The sequence below is a fragment of the Alligator sinensis genome, unplaced genomic scaffold (assembly GCF_000455745.1).
Source record: "Alligator sinensis unplaced genomic scaffold, ASM45574v1 scaffold853_1, whole genome shotgun sequence".
NCBI classification, from domain to species: Eukaryota; Metazoa; Chordata; order Crocodylia; family Alligatoridae; genus Alligator; species Alligator sinensis.
This window is the reverse complement of record NW_005842005.1, coordinates 2,275,359-2,289,277: the sequence shown is the minus strand read 5'-3', so window position 1 is coordinate 2,289,277 and position 13,919 is coordinate 2,275,359.

Genomic DNA, 13,919 nt, shown 5'->3' with positions numbered 1-13,919 from the left:
CCCCCCCCAGATCCTGTGGAACTCGGGGGTGACCTGAGGGTAGGGGAAGTGGTAGTGGAGTCTGGAGGCCTTCCCCCCCACCTCTCAGATCCTTGAGGATGATGAGGTTTATATGGAGGCTGGATCCTCTGAGAGCTGCAAGCAGCTCTAGGAGCAGGAGTGCCTGACCCATGAGAGTGGACCACCCAAGAAATCGGGGACTGATGCCTTCCTCCCCCCCCCGACCCCTTGGAGGATGCTGATCCCACAGGGCCTGATACTGAGGATCTAGGTGAGTGGATAAGTGCTCCTCCCAGGACTCAGTGGGTCTCAGGGCCTGATGTGTACAGCTCGTCCTCCTTGGGGTCAGATTTTGACTCTGCCTCTGAGGACCAGTTAACAGAAGTCCTGCCTCAGGAGGTGGCATCCTCTGATTCAGTTAAGGTGCCCCCTTCAATAGGGAGCATACACACCCCGGAGGTGGAGCCTGTTCCTGCTTCTGAGGAACCTCCCTGTGTCGGTTACTTGGTTGAAAGCCTTACTAAGTTTCTTGACCAAACAAAGCACCACCAGAGGGTTGCACAACATATACAGAAAAGGTTCCCAGAACCGGAAACATTTGTAGTGTCTTCAAAGGCCACCACAGCAGCAGTGTTGCACTCCACTGCAGAGATGCAGTGATACAGTTATCATCTAAACAAGCTTGTGGGTGATGTTGGGTGCTTGTTGTGAGCAGTGCTGGCTGGCAAGCTGTAGGCCTGGTTTTATCTCTGTCCTGCATCCTTGCTCCTTTCTTCTCTGTTCTTCCCTGTTCCCTTGGCTTTGCCTGTCCCTCTTTTCTACACCTTTCATGCATGGCTGCTACAACCTTTGGCTCACTCAACACCAATGACTGCAGAGACCCTGTGAAGTGGACATCACTCTTTGATTTCACATGCCAAAAAACGGTGGATGTCACCTTTCTGCAAGAAATTCATAGTGATGCAGCTAGTCAAGCTGACTTATATGCCACCTGGAAGGGCCATACATTCCTGAGGTTCCTGTCACCTCTCTCAGCACAGGAGTCACAATGCTCTTATCGCTGCAGCTGATGCCTGATTCAGTGGTACCCCAAGAGGTTGCCCCTGACCACCTCCTAACTGCTTGTATCACATTAGCACAACATCACCTCCTCCTAATTAACATCTATGTGCCCATTGCCAGGTGAGAACGAATAGTGTTCTTTGAGACCCTGGCTGACTTCTTGAGGAGTGCAGCTGATGATGATGATCTTCTCCTCCTGGGCAGGGGCTTTAATTGCACAGTTGATGAATGGCATTACTGGAATGGGCCAGAACCCAATCTATCCTCAGCCCAGCAGCTGCCAACAGCCTTGGAGGTGGGGGCCCTTGTGGACATCTGCTGCCTTTTCCACACTGATGCAAGGGAGTACACTTGGATAAAGGCAACCGCAGAGGGGGTTGCCATGCCGTACCTTGACTGTTTGTATGTTGCTGAGCATTTCCTGCCAGTTATGCATGGCAGCTGCATTATTCCTTCTGGGTTCATAGATCACAGTCTTATTTGCTGTGAGCTGAGTCTCCTTTGCAAAGCACATTCCTGGGGACCTTACTGGTGTTTTAATACCAGCTTGCTGCAAGACTCTCACTTCTGTGAATGCTTTGCTTATTTCTGGTACATATGGGAGACTGCAAGAGCCACCTTTTCCTTCTGGAAGCAATGGTGGGATGTGGGGAAGATACAGAGCAGAGCTGTCTGCCAGCAATACACACATAACTGGCAACAAGAGCGCTCCGCCACCATGTCTTGGGGTTGGAGAAGGATGTAGCAAAGCTTGAGGTGGCCCTACGTGATGCTGGCATAGACACAGGACTACTTGAGAGCCTTAAGCTTCAGAAGAAGTACCTGCAGGAGCTGGCAGAGGGCGCAGCCTGAGGTGCGAGGAGTCCTCGCACCTCGCACCTTGCACCTGATGTTCTGACCCAGTTCTTTTTCAACTTAGAAAAGTGATGGGCCCTGCAGAAAGTCCTTGACCATCTCAAGACTCCAGCCAGCCAGATACTCACAGACTCTGTTGAGATCCGCTGTCAGGCTGTAGCCTTCTATCGAGACCTGTATGTGGCTGAACCTCTCTGCCTGGAGTCCACTAAGCACTTACATGAATGCCTTCCCAAGCTGTGCCAATGGTGACCGATGAACTTAAGTAAGAGCTGTCCCTGGAGGAACTCATGATTGTGGTGGGGAGCCTTACCGTGGGCAAACCCCCAGAGTTCAATGGGCTGCCTGCTGAGTTTTATAAGACGTTCTGGCCCCTCCTTGGCCCCTGCCTCTTGTAAGTGTTTCATGAGAGCCTCGCTGACAGAATCCTGCCAGCCAGCTGTAGCTGGGTGGTTTTCATCCTGCTACCAAAGACAGGGGACTTCAGCTGCATTAAGAACTGGAGGTCAGTATCCCTTCTGTGTGCTGACTACAAGATTCTGGCCAAAGCCTTAGCCAATTGGCTGTGTACTGTCATAGCCTCAGTCATCAGTCCCAAACAGAGCTACTGCATGCTGAGCAGACCTTCCAGGATAATGTGTTCCTGCTTTGTGACCTGGTGACAGCCATGGGACTCTTTAGACTGAACATCAGGCTCGTCTTCTTGGACCAGGAGAAAGCCTTTGATAGGGTTAGTCACAACTACCTTTTTCAGACCCAAGGCCTTTGGCTTTGGACTGGTCTTCACCTCCACCCTCCAGGTACCGTACTAAAACATCTCCAATCTTTTGAAAGTGAACGGCATGCTCTCTGCTCCATTCCTGGCTCACAGGGGCATCTGCCAGAGCTGCCCTATCTCGGGAATTCTGTACACCTCAGCCACTGAGCCCCTTCTTCATGTACTGTGATGGCACCTGATCAGCCTCAGTCTTCCATTGACCTCTGGTTTGGTTGGTGGCCATCCAGTTAGGCTGACGGTGTATGCAGATGATCTGACCAGTCTCCTCAGCACCCAGAGTGATGTCCAGTTGCTGGTGGATTGTCAGCATGCTTATGAGCGTGCTTTCTCAGCTTGTGTTAACTGGCCTAAGAACAACACCCTACTCCTCGGTGCATGGACCCATCATCCCCCTCCCAGACCTTCCCAGTGGTCTCACTTGGCAGCATGAGTGTTTTAACTGTTAAAGCTCTGGGGGTGTTACTCAGCCCAGAATTGGAAAGGTCTTAGCAAGGAGGTGGAGGCATGCCAGCAGCAGTGGTGCTGACACTTGCCCAGCCTCTCCTACCAGAGGCCAGTCCTCATTGTGAACAATTTTTCAGTTGCAACATTATGGTGTAGCAGAAAGCCCCCTTTTCCTCTTGCCTGCATTTGCTTTCCCCTCTTTGGACATGTTTCTCTTCTTCTACCTTTTTTTCCTTCCTCTTTCTTTCAGTATAAGATAAGGAATTGTGTTTTAAAGTTTGTGTGTGTGTATTTTGTATCTCCCCTTGTATTTTGGTATTTTTATCTATTTGTGTGCATGGCATTACTCTTGTAGCTTATATTTTATACTCCTCACCTTTTAACTAAATGTGTTTAGTTTCAGAAGTAAGTTATACACTGTAACAATGTTAACAAGGGCAGGAATTAAACTGCCGCTTCCCTGTATCAGGTGGGCCCCTGAAAGAGCAAGTGAATCAGTGATTGAATGCGTAACATAGTAGCAAGCAGCAATTAACACCTAGGAAAACCGCAGATCAACCAATGGAAGAAATCAATAGGAGGCAATGTAGCAACCAGGAATTCTCTAAACTTCACTGTTCAAGGGCTAGAAGCCCTAGTCGGAGTTAATCAATGCCGGGGACCAACTTTTGGGCTGAATATCTCCAGATCAACTGCTCCCAGAGCCCTATTCAAAATTCATCAATGGACTCCCAAACCTGCACGTACATGTGGACGACCCCTGGGGCTGACAGATGGCATCCAGTAGCCACCTAGGGGGAAGTCCCACAAGGGTCAATGACCCCTGGATTGGGCAAACCTTAAAACTGAGGAGTTACCAAAGTCTGCCAAGGACAGATAAAAAGCAGTGAAAAGTGACCCTCAGTGGCACCCTCTTGATCTCCAACTTGACCAGCACCCGACCTGTCCAGCCAGAAGGACCAGCTGGTGACCCCCTTCTGGAGGATAACACCACACTGAAAGAAGCCTCAACTGGCCATTGACAGCAGACTCCAGCACCTGTGGGATAGGTATACCCAACTCTTGTAACTTGCTACTGTGTGTGTGCATGTGTGTGTGTGTGTGTGGGGGGGGGGGGACCAGCCCCAAGGTTTATGATTTGACTTCATTGCAGTGTTTCAATCTGCCTAATAAACCAGAATTTTAAGGATCCCGAGTTGGACATTTGTAATCAACAATGGCACCAGTATGCCGTGTTGGACCCCCCGCTGGAATTACTCAAATAGCTTCAAAGACTCCTGGTGGACTTTTTCTGGGATGGACACCATTGGCTCCCCCAAGCTGTTCTCTATCTGCCTACAGCTGAGGGAGGCCAGGGCTTGGTTGACCTGGTGAGTGGAGTGGCTGCTTTCCATCTGCAGGCTCTCAGGAGACTCCTTTATTGTGAAGACTGCCCTCCCTGGAAGCAGCTGGCCTGTGTGTTTCTGTGCCAAGTAGGGAAACTTGGGTTTAACTGAGAACTCTTTCTCCCAGATCCTGCCCTCCCAGACTGGGGCACCCTCCTGACCTTCTACCGCAGCCTGGTGTGGGTATGGCAGACTGCCTTCTGCCTCCAACCCCAGGCCAGACGTCTGCAATTTCCACAGTTGCTGTAGGAGCCACTTGTCTACAACCTGGCCCTGTGGCACAGGCTGTTGAGCCTCACATCTGATAGCCATACTGACTCTCTCATCCAGTCATGAAAGGTCTGGCTAGGCCAACTTCTTGATTTGACCCAGTCGGATTGGCTGTCAGCCAAGGCTCTGGCAGCCCAGTTGGGCATACATTCAGTCTGCTGTGCTGCTCATCTCTTGAGAGACATGCAGGCCACCCTCCAAGCAGAGGCAGCAGCTGCCATCAAGAATTACCTCCGAGTGCAGCAGGACATCCCTGCTGGAGATGTCTCTGGGGAGACGCAGGAACCAGCTTACTGGGGCCAGCTCTGATAACACCCAGAGACACTTTCAGTTCTTGGTCCAGGCACTCCTGACACTGGAATTTGAACATGTGGTTCTCCACTGGACATTACTTGCTTTCCAGGCACATTTGACTATTCAGGGGGTGGTTTGCAGTGTCGAGGGCATACATTTAATCCTTGCACTGTGATACTGCTTGCCTCTTCCTGGGGTACCGGCAGGGGTCTCAGCATCCTGTTGTTGGACTAACTGTTTTTGTTTTCTTCAGATGGGGAGGGCAGGGCTTGCAGGGCTTGCAGGCCAAAGCCCCAGGCTCTGTCTGTTGTACCTGGGCCCCTGCATGGGCAATGTTTTATTTCTTTGTTGGATTGTTACCCCCTTTCCCCCTTAATAAACCTTCATAAAAAGTCAAAAGTCTTTCTTTCCTTATTTCTTTTTTTCTATCCAATTTTTCAGTGAGTACACTTTTGAGGAAAATTTTCAGCCATCCCTAATTTGCTCAGCTCTAACATATAATCATATTATATTATGCCAGTGGAGAAACTCATGTCCATGAGTCCTTCTATTTAAGCCATAAATGTTGAGGACTCAGAAGTCAGTGATATATTATCTTACTAATAAGGCAGCATTTTCACATGTGGAAGACCCAGAGACAGAGTTATTTATAGATGATCCTTTGAGCTTTAGTTTTCTTTTAGAAGAAATTATCCTTGACATTTTTTACACATTATATTACCTGATTTCATTTTAAAGAAACATGTGTTGCTTCTTTGCTTCCAAAGAGCAACCCCCCAAAATTAGTTCCCACGTTTAAAAACTATTCAGTTGTCATAGGAACTAAAGCCCTAAACAGGACTCCCCTGTAAACAGCTGTATTGAATTGTTATGTTAATAGAATTTTGGAAGTAATTAGATCACAAAGATGTTTTGTCTTTTCTAGTTCAGAGCTTTGTGAAACACTGCTAAACAAATTATTGTGAAAATAATAACTTGTTTATTTTAATAAGATATTGTCATTTGAATACTTTATCGACTGTCTTACAATCTTCAGTCATGTTCATACTGTGGAATTGTCTAACTTGTTTCTTATCAGCTCTGGTTAATCTAATTTTCTGGAATTTCACTCAGTGCTTCTCTTTGACTTTTGATCAGCTGAAATTGTGAATTCATTTTTATTAGTGTGGTGCTATGAGAAATCCTACTTTGGAAGGATAACTGGAGTCACGCCAGTTGGAATAGACTGCAGACTACTCAGAGAGTTCCATTTCTGAACCTCCTATAAACATTAGATGTTCTCCTCTTCTTAAAGTTGCCTTTTCCTCTCTTTTTTATCCATCCAAAAGTCTTTCTGTTGCTGTGAAGATTTCTGGTACTACTGCTAGTGAAGCAGGCGTGTGACCTTCGGAAAATCTTGTTTGAGTTGGGCCTCTGTTTAAATGGTTAAGAGGTCATAAGCAAATTCTTTTGGCTGGGTTGCTGAGGAAAGTTTTGGCTGGGAAAACATGTCAGATGTTGAATATATGATTGTCACCTGCAAGAACAAAAGAAGTCTCTTATTTGTGAAGCAGGATAAATGTGTCTTAGAAAAATAAGTTCATCTCCACATGTCCTTCATGCTGTGTAAGTTGCCTGGGTGATAGCAGTGAGCTTATAGGACATTGAAAGAGAAGAGGAAGTCCTTATAAGATTAAACAGTTGAATTAAAATTTAAGTAAGACTGATAACCTCCTTGTAGAACCTAGTGCCACACTACTTCCAAGTATGTCACTGCTTCCAATATATTTTTCTATTAGGTCAGAATATTTAGTTGATGCAAACAATTAGAACTATAAATCTGAGTAGTGCTTGGGACACCTATGGTCCTGTGTTTCGTTATATTGCTGGATCTACCTCAAGAGGTGTTTATACACGTGCTCCAGAAGCCGTTCTGATTAAAGCACCCAGAGCATCATGTGTATTAGTGTCCTCGTGCTGAGAAATGGCAGTGGGGTGCTTTAAAGTTTGTTGAATACGTGTTAGTTAAAGTGCCCCTGCTGCTATTTTTCAGTGTGGGGATACTGATGCAAGTATTGCTGGAGTCTGCTGGAGCACAGTAGACTCAATTAATCAATTAATTGCAGCGCCTCGGAGCAGCCTCACTACACATGTATAAGTACCCAAGAGTTCTCTTGAAAGCTCAAAGATTTGATAACAGTCAAGTCCATGCTGATCAGGTAAGACCATAATAAAACCCACTGTATTCATTGTCTCTGTTCTCCACTCTGTGGAAGAACACTGTAATAAGAAAAGGCAGCAAGAATGAATGTTTGTTTTGCTATAAGTAGTGTTCTTTGTAATCATTCATGACAAACAACAAACCCCACCACAGATTAGTCTATGAAATATTGATTTATTATTTAGATATAGGATTTGCTTTGCTTCCACATAGCATATAAGGACATTATAAAGGGGAATATAGTGGGAAAGTGTCTACTGGTCTCTATTATCTTTTCCCCAAAAGATCTTATATTCTGTAAGTCTAGGAACAGAAGTGTCACATAAACCAGTTTAAGTGTTCGGAAATTGGTTTAAATCTGTAACAGAACAGAAGTTCAGTGCACATCAACCAGTTTCATAGTTTCAAAGTGCTTAGGGTCAGAAGGGACCTAAACAGATTATCAGGGCCAACCCCTTGCCCCAGGCAGGAATGGATGCCGTGGTCATATCACCCCAGCCAAATATCTGTCCAGCCTCCTCTTGAAGACCCCCAAGGTAGGAGAGAGCACCACCTCACTTGGGAGCCCATTCCAGAGCCTGGCAACCCTAACTGTGTCTCCACTCTCATTTGGACTGGCACGAAGCAGTCAGATCCCAGTGCCTTGTCCAACCACAGAAGCAGAGTGTGGGAAGCAGCTTTGGTTCTTTGGGTAAATGTGATATATTTTATTAGATCAACTAAATAGTTGGAAAAATTGTTTTTGGCAAGCTTGCAGCTACAAACACCCTTCTTCAGGCACAGGGAGAGTCGACTGGTGTTTGTGTGCTCTCCTGGGTAGATTAGAAACCAATATGCAAAATTTAGGGTTGTTAAAATGCAAATGCACAGTGGTGAGGATCAGGGAGACAATAGGTGTGAGACAGGTAGGTGAGGGGGGGGGAAGGGGGAATGCTGACCTGGTGATAGAATGTAGCTGGTAAAATGCAGACAGGTTACCTGGGGTTATCAGATGGCAGCTTTCCTCTTCTTTAAAGGGACAGGCACATTGCAAAGACTCCAGTCCTCAGCAGCATCAAGTCTACCAGAGCACATGCGCACAACAGAGAGCAGAGGGCATGGCCATACCCTGGTCCAGGGCCAGCACACTTAGCTAAGGAAGGGGAGTTTAAACCCCTTTCCAGGGTTTGTTGGGGGAGGAGGGGCAATACTTCTCAAGCTGTTGCCCTCCCCCCGCTCAAGTGGAGAATGGGAAATGTGGCCATGCCCCCTCTCCTCAAGCAGGGAGGTGGGGAGAGCATTGGAGCTTCAATCCCTTCCCTTTGGAAGTGGTGGGCAGGCTGGGAGGCATGCTCTAGCACCTCATAGATTCTGGCCTGAGCCACTACAAGCATGTGGCTGCATTTCCTGAATTCAAGTGAATGTCTCATCACTTGCTTCTCAGTTTAATCTCTGCAGCTTCAACTAACCTGCAAAGACTGAATTGATTCAGCCTCAGGCTTTATGACTGTCTGTACTTAGCCCAAGTGTTTAAATAAACCCTAAAATTCTCAAATTTGGAACAGCTGTTTCCATTTAATCTTTAATCTTCTTTATTTATAGGAGAGTAGTAATTATTTACAATGGGCCAGTTCATCATTGCTCTGTGGCTTTTCTGATTAGTTAAGCAGGTATGAAAGGAATACAGGAAATATACTTCCTCCATTTCCCAAATGGAACAGCCTTCTGTGCTACTACTGCAGCAGAATCCAGAACAAGAAATGTTCTATATTGCACTGTGGATAAAGCTAGGGTAGATCATAGGATGGAAGAGATGGATCTGGTCAGGATGCATGAAAATCCCAGGAGTTGAATGAACCTGAACCACACGAGTCCCCAGAAGCCACCCTGGTGGGCAAAGTGATGCAAAATACTTCTCTATTTAGACCTTTACATGCCTTTGCCTCCATTTTTTTGAGGAGGGACCAGGGCATGCCCCCCACCGGGATCTCTGCTGGACCCAGGGGAGGCACTGCCAGGCCCAGGGTCAGTGAGGACCTAGTCAGGGAACTTCTGGTGGGACTAGATGCATTCAAATCAGCAAGTCCTAATGATCTCCACCCCAGAGTGCTGAGGGAATTAGCAGAGGTCATTGTGGAACCCCTGGCACAGCTTTACGAGCACTCATGATGGTCTGGCAAGGTGCCAGAGGACTGGAAATGGGCCAGTGTGGTCCCCATTTTCAAAAAAGGGAGGAAGAAGGACCAGGAAACTACAGGCCTGTTAGTCTTACCTCGGTCTTAGGGAAGCTCTTTGAGAAAATTATCCAGGAGCACATGTGCGAGGGACCAGCAGGGGGGATCATGCTTAGGGGCAAACAACACAGGTTCATTAGATGCAGACCCTGTCAGACCAACCTGGTGGCCTTCTACAACCAGGTCACAAAAGCCCTGGATGCAGGTGTCACGATGCACGTAGTCTTTCTCGAATTTAGGAAGGCCTTCGACACTGTCTCTCACCACATTCTCAATAAAAATGTAGGCGACTATGGCATCAATGCCTACACAGTCAGATGGGTCACAAATTGGCTGGAGAGAGTGGTGGTGGATGGGTCATTTTTTACCTGGAGGGATGTGAGCAGTGGGGGCCCCCAGGGCTCAGTCCTTGGGCCTGCACTGTTCAATATCTTCATCTATGACTTGGACGAGGGGGTGAAAAGCACCTTGCTCAATTCATGGATGACACTAAATTGCAGGGAGAAGTGGGCACAGTGGAGGAGAGGGACAGGCTACAACTAAATCTAGACAGGTTACAGGGGTGGGTGGATGAGAACAGGATGGGTTTCAATACGGACACGTGCAAGGTATTGCACCTGGGGAGGAAGAACCAGCAGCATACCTACAGGCTGGGGAACTCCCTTCTCATCGGCACAGAGGCAGAAAAGGATCTTGGAGTCATTATTGATTCCAAAATGAACATGGGCCATCAATGTGGGGACACAGTAAAGAAGGCTAACCACACCTTGTCATGCATCCACAGATGCATCACGAGCAGGTCCAAGGAGGTGATCCTCTCCCTCTATGTGACACTGGTCAGGCTGCAGTTGGAGTACCGCATCCAGTTCTGGGTGCTGCACTTCAGGAGGGATGTGGACAGCATTGAGAGGGTCCAGAGGAGGGCCACTCACATGATCAGGGGGCAGCAGGGCAGGCCCTATGAGGAGAGGCTATGGGACCGGAACCTGTTCAGCTTCCACAAGAGAAGTCTGAGGGGGTATCTGGTGGCCATCTACAAACTGGCCAAGTGGGACCAACAGGCAATGGGAGAGTCCCTGTTCCCTCGAGCACTCCCAGGAGTAACAAGGAATACCAGCCATAAGTTGACTGAGAGTAGATTCAGGCTAGACATCAGGAGGCATGACTTCACGGTCAGGGTGACTAGGATTTGGAACCAACTTCCAAAGGAAGTAGTTCTCACTCCTACCCTGGGGGTCTTCAAAAGGAAGCTGGATAATCACTTAGCTGGGATCATTTGACCCCAGCACTCTTTCTTGCCCATGGCAGGGGGTTGGATTTGATGATCTACTTAGGTCCCTTCTGACCCTACCTACTATGAAGCTATGAAACTATGTACCTGTACCAGGATAGACCTGAGTCTGGCCCAATATGTGTTTCTGAAGTAAAAATAAGGAAGCTTGCTTACTTTGTCCGAGTAGGTAATGGACTAAGTTTACCCCTCACTTACACTGGTATAAATACTGGTATTGATACAAAGACAACTACTCATGATCTGTAGCAATGTAATGGAAAGCCTTGTCAGGGCAGGGCCCTCTTGGTCTGCTATCTAGTACCATGTAAATCAGTACAGCCTGTTCCATGGTTGGGTTGCAGTGGCTTTCGGACTGACTTGACCTTTCTTGAATGAAAAACAGAATTCTACCTAGTGTCTTCATAGGTGGATATTCAAATCAATTCATGAAAAGGATTTATGTTTACCCCTCTTCCAGTTTGTTAGGTATCATCCTCAGCTTGTGGCCAGGATCTTTTCCAGGACAGCATCAAAATATTTTAGAATATTTTGGAGGACCATCCATTTTGTACTTTTTAAGTGACTCTTGTAGCCTTCCACTAGCATTGATAGATGTCAAGATCCTCTTATCTCTTGCCATCCTGTCTGCTTTTTAACCAGTGCTCTCTTTTAGCATTCCTATTCTACAAAGCCTTGGATGCTATTTTGTTATCTTTGGCACCAGTCTGCAGACTCTTGAGTGCTGAAATTTGACTTTTCGTTTGGTGTGAAAAATAGCCGTATTGTAGTCGAGTCAGTTTTGAATGAGCAGCTGCAGTAGTGGTACCAGTAGCTTCTAGGGTAAGAGCATAAGCTGCTCAGGGACTAAAAACAGCAGATTTCTTTCTGGATGCATGCACTTTTATTTAAAGCAGTACATTCAGTAATTGGAAGTACTTTTCCCCTGCTTCACCCAGCAGTCTGACTGGGTTGTTTAAGTCCTTGCCTTTGAAAATCAGATTTAGTTGAAATTAACATGACCTCAACATAAAGGAAGTGAGGGGAATAAGATAATTCTTATCTCTTCTGTGGGGTGGCATGATTTTTTTTTTTCCTTTTTGCTTTTTCAACTGCAGAGTGGATAAGAAAAGACTGGAATAAAGTGAATTCTTCTAGCTGATCCACAACTGCTTTCAGTCTCTTCCTGCAATCTCTCACCGTTTGGAATTTCTTAGTGAATTAATTTCCTAAATGTTTTCTTTATTTTAAAATCAGTTAAAGGATCCACATGGGGCCTACGTAGCTGTACATGTCACCTTACAATAAACCAGAGCAAATCCAAGATCTTTGCAATACAGATCAAAGGTAAAAGGTACAAATTTAGGACTGAGAAAAGCAGAATAAAGCAACAATGAGGAAAGTGGATATATGAAGAAATGGAGGCATGGAAGAAAGTAGCAGCTGTTATTAATTTAGGATGTTGAACAACAGATTCTGATATTAGATGGAACCATAAACTCCCAATGAAGAGGCTAGGAAGTTAGTGGAAATTTTTACATATCCAAAGCAAGGTAAAGCAAGACCATCTTTCTAAGACAGAGAATTGTGGCTGTTCATATTTTATAGTTATGAACTGAGGCACAGAGGCCAAATGATTTGCCAGATGTCACACACGCACAGTCTGTAACAGCAGGAGGAATTGAACCAACATTTCTGATTCCCAGGCTGGTGACCTAATCCTGATCAATCCCTCTTTGGCTCACAGTGCTTTTAGTTCTGTCCATTTCTTTGGACAGATTTCAAATCCTGACATTCTTACTCCTACCTTGTACCCACTAAAGTCCTCTGGAACTGGGCCTGGGACAATTGTGGGTAAACCTAAGAGACTTATTCTCCAATGTTCTGCATCTCATGTACAAACTGGGTGCAAAGCTGATGTAAACTGCTGGCATTCTGCTTCAGAAAAAGTTTGTGTTTGTGCCTAACATAAGAGCTGTGGAGAATCAAAGCCCAGAATATGTCATCATAGATCTTACAGCATTACTTCAAATTAGTTTTTTAACCTCAGGAATTTTCCACTTGGATGTAGAATTTGCACAGTGTAGACACATTGGATGTTTCTACCTTAAGCAGGGTCAATTGGCACCTTGCAGTGAGTTTACTGAAATTGTTCATATAAATGTACTCGTTATTGGCCACATTTGTTAAATACATAGAAAACCAGGTGCTTCACTTATATTTGCTTATCCCAATATGCAATCACCTGCATGCTGATTTCTCTTTATAAAGCTGCTTTGGTGTCTATGTGAGAGGCTTTCAGCACAAAGGGGAGTTTGCTAAATGAGATTTTAGAAGAATAGAGCCCATTAACAACTTAGAGATATGTAGTTGCTTATTGCAAGCAGCCATCCCAAAGTGAAAAGCTAAAATCACCTTGGGAGGGGGGGAACGAAACCAAAATAGCCCTTAAACAGGGAAATAAGCTATACTTTGAATTTGGCAAGAAAAATAGTAACACTGATTACACATATTTTAAATACTAGGATATGCCTGTCAGACACACAGCTGCTCTGGGGACAATGTAGTGCAGTATCAACTCACAGAGAACAATAGTAAGCCCTGGACTCTCAGAAGAAGAATGCCTTTTAGAAATTCAGGTACACCATTTAGGAGATAGATACTTCAAAATTGGCAATCTTTTCAAGATTTCTTGTTGGACTACAGTATGTTGTGAGTCAGGGATCCTGGTTTTCTCTGTTTAAAAATTGCAAATGCTCTGATTTAATTTTTTTTTTTGCAAATTCTCTGATAAAAAACCCCAAATCCACATTTTTCCATGACTAAAACAAAATGCCACTATATGTAAGTATCAGTTGAACACACTGTTTTATTGATATATTTACAATTTTAAAGCAATTTGGAAGCCTACCAGTGTCTCAATCACTATAAAAAAATAAATCCTAAATACCTATAAATTTTGGTGTTTGATTTTGGATTTTTTATCATAGAAAATAAGAGCTCCCTCTGCCCCTTTCACTCACGAAGACGTGGGTCCAGCTGTGACTGTCCTCCCACCAACTGCTTTGTGGTGCTGAGCAGTCTTGATATGCTGGTGCCCTGCCCATGGATTTACCCCCACTATCAACCCACAGTCCCCTAGCCCCAC